The following is a 10,236-nucleotide window of genomic DNA, read 5'->3' as shown; positions in this document are numbered from 1 at the left end:
TGCCCTGACCCTCATCCCAGAGCCCCCTAGAAGATCCGCCCGGGCATCCCAGATCCCATCCCTCAGCGGCCCCCACCGTGATATCTGTGTTATGCAGAGATGGCCAGCAGCACTGCTGTTATTTTAGCGCATCGCCATCAATCAAACGGCTGGATGGGAGGACAGGGCTGATCCTGGTCAGCCTGGGCGACCAGAGGTTTGGGTTACGCTTGCAGTACCATAGTCACATGCCCACCCCTCACTCTTTTTCTCCAACACCTCATTTTTTTCACCCACCCATGGCAGCACACGCCCTAGAATAACCGTGAACCAGTACTGACCGGTCCAGAGGGCTTTTTAGCTGTTGTGTTTATTTTTTTTTCCTTTGGAAGAATTTTTGAATTCTAATTATTTCTGTAGCTAGTTGCGGTTGACCACTCTCACCCTCCCTTACGCTGACCTATCTCCACGGCGACTCCTCTAAGTGCACTTGCTGAGTGGAGGCCACCAGCGAGATGTCCAGGGAGATATACACTGCCCCCTCCCCCCAGACCACGCTGCCAGACCCCCTCCCAAGTTCACGGGCATGACCTGGGGGGCACTACCGCCCCGGCTACTGGCCACGCCTGGTTGGAAGCAGCCGGTCGGCCACTAAAGTATTCTGTTTCCCAAACAACTCCAAATTGCGGCGGGGTCTGATGAAACATTCAATGATGATTGGGTTTCAGCCCCCTCCTTCTCCGACAGAGGCTGGCTCCTGTTCCTCACACTGCAGCCCTTCACACGTAGGGCTGGGTAGACCGTGACCTCTGGTGGAGGTGGGGGTGGGGGGTAGGGCGGTGGTGGACAGGGGCGTTTGGACTCCCTCACTCCGGAAGGGGCCCATGGGACCTATTTATACCATGTCATGTACTTCTGACGGTAACTTTTCTTCGCCACCTCCCGGGGCCAAGTGTTAAAAGAGGCCTGCTTAAAAATGGAGTAGCCCATATGTAGCAGCCCCCTTTCACGTTTTTCGAAAATGAGCTTTTCAACAGGTCGCGTCGCTCCCCATCCTCCTGCCTCCTGCCTCTCGCATGGCCAGGCATTCCGAGCCCAGGGGCAGGCCCTGCCGTTGACAGCACAGAGGATCTCCTGGCCCCTTTGTTTTGAGCTGCGAGGGACTCAGATGGATGTTCTGGAGAAAGTCCTTCCTTAATTAGAGCCAAGGCTGTGTAATGTCATGGCTTTCTGGGCTCTCTCGGGAGCCAGGGGGTTGGCTGCCAGGGGTCAGGGAGGTTGGAAGGGGAAGGAGGGCGAGTGCACCACTTTTGAGCCTTTGGGGTAATAATTTGACTTAAAGTACAGGGCCTAAAGTACAACAAAAATCCATGGAAGGCAAAGGAGGGCAAAGGGTCTCATGGCAAATTAGATGTGTGCAGTGATGACCATGTCAGTGAGAGGCCCTGCACACCAGCTCTGAAGAATACTGAGTAGCCTAGACTTACTAAATACACTATAGAAATGTACATACAGTACAGCATATGGGATACATACTGGACTTATACCACTGCTTGCGGGATAATCAGTGGTATGATAATCAGCGGGATAATCAACTCCACAGCGTGCGTTTATAGGAAAATAATGCACTTGTCTGGCTCAGTGCGGCGTCGGGACCTTATTACCACTTCGAACGTGCATTATTTCCCTATAAACGCATGGCGCATCGTTGATTATCCCTTACATGATTAATTGTGATCACAAGTTAATCAGTGACACTCAACGACCAACATACAGCAAAAGAACACGCTGTGCGTTGTCCTGGCATCTTCAAGAAGGCACATTCATGTGCCACTGTATACGTGACTGTTTTATGAGGAGACTCTGCATACAGCAGATAAATAGATGTGCCCGAGCATCCAGATGAAAGAAATGTCCAACAGCTATATATTACTGATGTTGTGGACTCTCATCAGACTGGCAGGGTTTAGCTCACAGCACATACTCTGGACTGCTGACAAAAGCTTAAATATAGCGCCGTTTATTACTCTTCAGAGGGTGAATGGCAATCAGATTAACAAAACAAACTGCTTGACTTTATTTGGTGTCCTTATTACAGTGGATTTATTGAGCATGTAATAAAAAATAAATACCGTAAATACATCCTAGTGAGTAAACACTTATCCTCATGTGTCACTGACCCTATTTGCGGCCCCTGGTACACACTGTACCAGACTGTTCTGATATTGCAAGGTAAGTACGGTCAAAGCGACATAAAATCATGACAAAAAAATAGCCATTAACTAAAGTGATGAGGTAACGAAAACAACCAATGACAGATTGTAATTCTTCATTCCAAAAAAGGAAATGATGCAGACACCAACAACACAATAACATTGTATTGGTACAAACAGTGAAATCCTCAGTTCACCCAAACAGACCTTGTGGTACTGATGCCCCAGTGAACTCAGTTTATCACTGCGGAGGTAAATGCCAGCTGCCAGCTGAGAGTACTACACATCAAAGGCAGATGATTCAGGTCAAGGTTGCAAGCCTCATGTCCACCCATTGCCTCGATCAATTGGCATAACCTTTGGTCTGGTAGGGTGCCAATAAAAAGTGTCTCCCAAACACTCCCTAGCTTGATTAATTGGAATGACAATCAACACTATGTATAGGTCTGTGTGATCCACGACACCGATCTTCTGCCAACTAGACCAGCTGCGGAAATAAAAAAAGGAATTGTCAAACGATAATGCTGAATTTAACTCACAGTAAAGATGAATGCCCAAAGGATGCAATACATCATACATGATTTGTCATGTATGGCTTATTTATAATGTATATCCATGATTATGAAAACTGCACACGCACAACATTTAGTTGGTTGCTTCCAGCAAAACAATACTTCCAGACCTTTCGTAATGGACAGGGAAATATTTTTTGTAATTGTATTCGATATTATGGCCTAACGTAGTGCTGAATGTTTTGAGCAATAAAATAATTAATAATAATAATAATGTGAATGTGAATGCACAGAAATCAAGCAATCATGAGGACTACTGTATTTGATTTTGTATGATGTCTCCAGAAATGTAGACTTCTTGAAAGTCTAAAAATGTATTTAGCCTATTTACAGCAAGAGCAGGATGATGACACTTTATAGCCATAAAAAGTGTTGTTCTACCTATTCTTGGAATGCACGCATTGACTGCTTTTCAGAGAATAGTCCAGCGAGTGACCCAGAGACGACAGCGAGAGAGAGAGAGAGAGAGAGAGAGAGAGAGAGAGAGAAAGAGAGAGAGAGATCCCCGGGGTAAAAGAAAGAGAAGAGAAGCTGTGGCTCCGTGCTGCTTGCGGAGTCAAGGTCCTGCGTCCAGTGTGCTTGGCCAGGGTCTCCTGGTAACTCAACCTGCGACGCAGTTGGACAACACAGCGTGATAATTGGGGAATTACAGCTGTTAGTCACAGAAAATACATTGCAGTTGTGGGTCAGAGACCTGGGGGTGGGGGCACAGGAAGCCGAAGTGTAATTTAGAGACAGTGAGGGCCAATTTCAAGCCTCTCCAACCCTGACAACCACCCCTCCCCTCACACACACACACACCACCCCTCTCCCTTCATTCCCCACCCCCCGTAAACTCCACCTGTTAAGAACACCCCGTGCCAAGCACAGACTAAACACAATCAATAAATAATTTATAACAATTAATTTCCCCTTCTCTGACACAGCCCATCCTTCAGTTCACGATGGAGATTAATGCGTCCGCACAGAGGGAACTGGCATGTGCTTCCTCTCTGGACTTGGTCTGGGTTCAGTCCTTAGGACTCCCGTCAGAAGGGCACACTTAAGGGTAGAGAACGATGGGCTTAAGAGCCAATTAGTGAAGGTGCTAAGTGTCTTTGTCATTAATTAGTGTGCTGCTACTACTTTTCATACTTGATCGGTCATGTTGAATAGCAACGTTTTTGGTTGTTGCTGTTGCTGTACATACGATACATTTTTACATTTTGCATGGTGTCAATGCATGTTAACCACCGCCTTCCATCTCACGTTAGTCGACGGCTTTATTGCACAACTCCTAGAAATATCTAACTAAATATGGTCATAAAACAGCATATCCATTTCTATATACATACAAACTCTTCTATGATACCGATCTCATATTAATGAGAAATGTTGGCACAGAACTGTAGCTCCAGATCCACCGATGACCCCTATACTGCAGTCATACAGTACATTGCTATACTGTACACTGACATAAATCCTCCTGCTGCCGGTTGGCCTTTGCCAAGCTAACCTCTGCTGTGTGTAGCAGAGCATGCCTACAGTATATGTGTTTTACAGATGGAGCATGAGGGGTACAGGCCACCTGTTGGAGCTTCCTCCCTCTGTCAAAACCTGACCAGAGAGGTCAGAGAGGCTTTTCTAATGAGATAAAAAAGCACCGTGGTCGTCGGGTCAAGGGTACGAGATTCAGACCGTAAATGTGGGTTTGTACATTGGAGGTGTACTGTTAGGCTGTAGGAGAGAATCACATGCTAAGGTACTTAGAGCACACTAAGCTCTTAGCAAGTATAAAGTGCTCTCCAGATCACTGCTCTCAATAATGCTACTGTTGCTTGCTCAAGCATCGTCGAGTCAGCGTGTGTTTGCGTGGACTGAAATCGGAGAAATAACAAACAAGCCAAACAAGGGGAACACCCCCCCCCCCCACCCCCGCAGAGCTCATCTGGAAAGCCCATCCGCCCCACACCCTCCCTGACCCCCCCTCCCACCCCTCCCTGTACCCCCTGGGATGCTTGGCAAGGGTGGGGACAGTTCAGCATGATTAACACCAGCGCGAGAACGACGCACGGGCTCAGACCCGCTCCAGGCTCTCCCCTGCCTGGATACAGCTGGGTATTGGGAAGAGGCCGCCGCACACTCTCCCATGCGCAAAGCTCCACGGTGCCCACTCCACGCATGCTGCCGCCTCAATCAGAGAACCAGCCTTGTTTGGGGATGGCGCAAATATGGCAGACCAATTTAGAGCAGAAGCCATGAGAATGGACAGGGTCCTTCACGTGCCACAGTGACAAGGGTCTTACGTGGGCTTTAACAGATACGATAGACATGAAACCATTAAGTCTTTGAAACACTAGACGAGAGAAAAAGCATGAGAAAAAAAACCCTACATTTTGCCGTGGAAATGTAGAGGTCAGAGTATAGCCAGATGTGTGAATGTAGGCCTGATCGTTAATCCAGATATTAACCTCGACATCTAGCAGTTCATCGAGTTTATTGACGGAGCTTAACTATCATGTAAATGATGTGGTATATAGTATGTCTAGATATTGCACAATAGTATTTCTAAAACGGATAGTTTATGATAGTAACAGAGAGTTTCCTTGATTATGATTGGCTGAATTGCGCTCAATGCCGTTGCACATCCACAACAAACATATATATGTAGTAACCATTCTATAAAAGCAATAAGTCACACAAGTCTGTAGTTTAAATTGATTTTAGAACAGCTAAACAACAGCCCTTAGCTGTTCTAAGATCAGTGTTAATTATGGGCTCTCTGTCTTATTGTTCGAACCTAAAGAATAGACTGTATCAGTGATCAAGTGGGCTTGCATATATATGTTTGGCTCACCCCTTTTTTCTCCTCACTGAAATGTATAATATACAGTGTGTGATATGTCTGGTGTTCTGGTGACCAACAAGCCTTCACTGGGACCCTGACTAAACCTACAAGAATAATTCACAACCGACAGTAACACGTTCGGTCAATACAATAAGAGGCAACAAGCAGACCATAAATCTGATGCTGATTCAAGTTTATACAACATGGTTGTATAGTGTTACATGTGTTTTCCCCATCAAACATCTATGTTATGCGTGTAACCTTATTTATTGCATTTAGAGTCCTGGTAAGTGTATTTACACTTGAAGATATCTACAAAAAATGTCATGAGTTTTAGTTCACATTTGCCTTCAGTTTTGACAATAACATTTCAAGGTGTACATTTTCAATGCTGAGGCTGTAATAATGGTCTTATGAAAGTTCATCCCGATGGCACATTTCTTGGACAGGGGTTAGATGTGAGGCCCCTGGTAAGAGAAACAGAGATATAGAGAAAGGAGAGAGAGAGAGAGAGAGAGAGAGAGAGAGAGAGAGAGAGAGAGAGGGAGAGAGAAAGGACAGAGATAGGGAGCCATGATCACCCATGTTAATGGGGCATGGCTGATGGGATTGTCCATGGCCGCTGGCCCTAGAGGACCATCAGTGTCAGCGCCTTGATGCGCCTCTCCATGCTCTATCCACAAACAGCTAAGGACAAAGACTCAATCAAACTGGAGGGTTTCTGTGTGTGTCTGTGTGTGTGTGCGTGTGTGTGTGTGTGCGTGTGTGCGTGTGTGTGTGTGTGTGTGTGTGTGCGCGTGTGAAAGTCACTTGGAATGTGGAAAAGATCCGGTTCCACAGTAAAATGAGTAGTTAATTCAGTCTCATCAAAGTTGCTCAGCTCTGAAATTCTGACCTTTTCTATCAGACGTCCCTGTCTGAAACACACTTGGGGATGAGTGCATGGACAGACTACACTACTGACTTAAAAAAACTGAAACACGATAGGGTAGTAGATCAACATCAACATAGCGCATCTGAGACAGAGTTCTAAGCAGGGTTTAAAATGGCAGCAATAACAATTACTGTGATGACACCATACTCCAAGATCCCATCTCCACACCCTCGACCCTGGCGGCATACGCGCAGCTGCGCTCCTCGCCCCTAGTGTCAGGCTAAGCTGCAACAGCCCTGTCCCTGCCGGTGGGCTCTGCCCAATCTCAGAGCCAGTCTGCCCTTCTCTTTCATCATCTATACCCGATTGCACCACAATGGCACGCCACTTCCTCACAAAGCCCATGTTCACTTCTTCCCTTTTTTTTCCAGCGCTGGTGCCAACAAAGCGGACCCCCCACTCCGTCCCTGGCACCGTGCCCACGTTAAGTACCCAACGCAGGCCGTTCGGCGCCTACCGCGCTTAGCGGTCACATTTTAGTGTTTGGCGTCACCGTGGGAGCCCGGATTAGCCGCTGCCGTGCCCTTAAATCCAACCGAGCAGGAACCCGTCAGCGTGCGGTTTCCTCGGTAGAGATGGATGGTAACCAGCACCCCCCCCTAAAGGAATACCGGCCCCTGCGGCCTTGCGATCGCACCACCACCTGGCCCCTGCCATGAAAACCACCAATAAAAACAAGAGGAGCTCTTGATATCTGATCTAATTGGGCTCATCAGTATGAGCGAGTGAAGTATAGCGAGGTAGGAGAAGAATAGGGGGTTTGGGGAGGTACAGTAGGAGGGAGGAGAAGAATAGGGGGTTTGGGGAGGTAGGAGGGAGGAGAAGAATAGGGGGTTTGGTTTTGGGGGGCGTATAGTGGGTGGGTGGGGTAGGGTGGGTTGGGGTAGGGAGGGGTAGGGTAGGCTTTGTCTGCCAAAAAAAATAAAAATAAAAGTGCAGATGATACTTCTGAACGCCGGAAAGCCTGGGAAGTTCCACAAATTAGCTATTTCGCATGGCCGTCTTCAAGGAAATAGACAGAGTGTGACAAAGTCCAAATGGTGCTGTCACGGAGAACACAGCAGTTTCAGCCAAAGGACCACACTTCCTTTGAGGGGCCAAAAGATCAGCTTAAACCCCCCCCCCATCCCCAATAAGGGGTGACTTCCCCATCTACTGTTCCATGTTTCTCATCCCGACAAGAGCTCAGCCTTGTCATTTCCATTCTCCTTCTTTTCCCAGATAATTTTGTTTTGAAAAAGCAACGGGTCGGATTTCAGCACTTGGAACGCCACCGCTGCCTTTTTTCGGGGTTGCCGGTTGGTTTTTTTAATGCGCCGCCATGGCCTCAGCGCCCCTCGGCTTTCAGAGTCTTTTGTTTGACTGCTGCCAGTTGAGAGAGCCTTGGCAGCCTTGGCAGGTGCTGATAGGGACATACTCCATAATGTTGGACACACACGCCAAAGCTCCGCTTAATAGCTGCCCAGATCAGAAAAGAGAGAAAGAGAGAGAGGGAGAGAGGGAGAGTGAGAGAGAGAGAGAGACAGAGGGAGACAGAGAGAAGAGAGAGAGAGAGACAGAGAGAGAGAGAGAGAGAGACAGTGAGAATGACGGGGTCCCGTTCAGCAAGGGAGAGGATAGGGCTCGTGGACACACACACACACACACACACACACACACACACACACACACACACACACACACACACACACATACACACAGAGAGAGAAAGAGAGAGACTTTCTTGAGTTAACACTTGGGCTTACAACTACAACAACATACCACCTATGATGATCATATTCTGAAATGTTCTAATTTCCACATGCATTGTGCTTCATGAGCATTCGTTGTTTATAACACATCTACCACTTGTCCTCACATCATGCAATTCTTTAATTCAAGATTAATGAGCAAGTGAAGTCGTGTGCGCCCTTACATTTCGTCATAATTTGAAGGGGATATAAGGCAGATTACAATTCATTGTGTACCTATGTAACTTCATCTGGGGCCATTACCAGAGCCCTGGCACAGTAAGTTCGAAACGGAACTGTATTGCACTTGCTATAAACACCAAGGTAGTTTCTCTCTGTCTGACGCTGGGTACATTCCTTAGCTTTTGTCACAGCTACGCTTGAAATTACCCTTGGAATATTTGGGTAGTGGCAACTGAGCAAAATGGGGGAAGAAACCGCAAAAAGCAGGCACTTGTGGAGTGAAGAGGCAAAACTGATCCAGTTGAGCTTATCCTTAAAAAAAAAAAAAGTCTGTGAATCCCACACTAGAAAATACCACAACACTGCACTGGCAACATTGTTGGAAAACATTTAGACAGATAGGATTAAAGTACATCTGAAAAAGAGACCATTGAGTTGAATCCACATTTTTAATCCGTATCCTACGCAAACTGTTGATCTGGTCACAAAATAGCAGTGATCTGTTTTCTCGCAGGCCATGTTTGCTTACACACTGGGTATTCTGCTAAAGACTGGCACACAGCAAGTCATAACAATTCAGCAAACTATAATTAGACAACAGTTGCTTACAATGCTTAACAGGGAGAGACAATAGGGCAAGTGATCCACTCTAATTGAGACAAGGATGATTATTAGCGACTAGCACCTCCTTGCTTGAGTGTGAATGCACTGTGGGCCTGACCTGATGTCTGTAATGTGTTAATAGTGTGAAGCATTTAGCATGGAGGTGGTACATGCTTTCAGCACACATCATGGAAAGGACACCTTTGGCAGGACATGATGTCTTGGATTACCTTGTGAAAGGACATAGACAACTGGTTTCAAAAGTGACGTTCAAGTTGACAAAAGGGCACACTTTGTTTAGTTTTTTCTTTCTGACCATTCTTTTTTTTTACTTAAAGGAATGTCTATGCCACACAGGGAGAATTTGGCTGTAACTAATTCAACGGCACCCGAAACAATATTGCCTGACCGTTTCAACACCATTTGTAGGTGACAAAAATGTAGCAAAATGGACCACCAGGGCAGACAGCCAGAGGGACAGATAGAGAGAGAGATAGAGATAGACAGAGAGAGAGAGAGAGAGAGAGAGAGAGAGAGAAGAGGCGTCTGAGTGTGTGTGTGTGTGTGTGTGTGTGGGGGGGGGGGGGCACCACCCCACCATGAGATGTCAGTAAGTGCCACATCACCCCAGGGTCTATGCCACCCTTTAGCCGATCGTCCGTCCCTGTGTGTATTTCACACCTGCCCCCTCCGTCATACACGCATACCAGAGCGGGCCCAAACCCCTGGCCAGCTTTAGTGCCCCGCCGCGTTGGCCGTCACCCGGCTGGCCCTGCTGTCTCTCTCTGTGTGTGTTCCCCTGGGATCCCCCATCCACGGCTGAGACGCAGGGCTAACGCCACCAGATCAAAGGCTGACGCTTATCAAAACACTGGCTCTCTGATCCAGCCTAGGGATCTAGCAGGCTAGCATTACGGGGGCCTTACTGCGGCCAACTGTGGCCCAGCAGAGTTCCGCAGAGAAGCAAGGCTGCGGTGTATGTTTGCATTGTATAGTAATGTTTGCGTGGTATGTTTACATTGTATAGCAATGTTTGCGCTGTATGTTTGCATTGTATAGCAATATTTTCGTTGTATATTTGCATTGTATAGCAATGTTTGCAAATGAAAATAGCCTAAAAATGCATAAGTTGACAATAGGATTGTTTATGATGATGACCAAATGTGTACATGCAGGAGCATAAAAAATCTGTACT

Source organism: Sardina pilchardus, chromosome 10, assembly GCF_963854185.1.
Source record: "Sardina pilchardus chromosome 10, fSarPil1.1, whole genome shotgun sequence".
NCBI classification, from domain to species: domain Eukaryota; kingdom Metazoa; phylum Chordata; class Actinopteri; order Clupeiformes; family Clupeidae; genus Sardina; species Sardina pilchardus.
Note: the sequence above shows the minus strand (reverse complement) of the source record.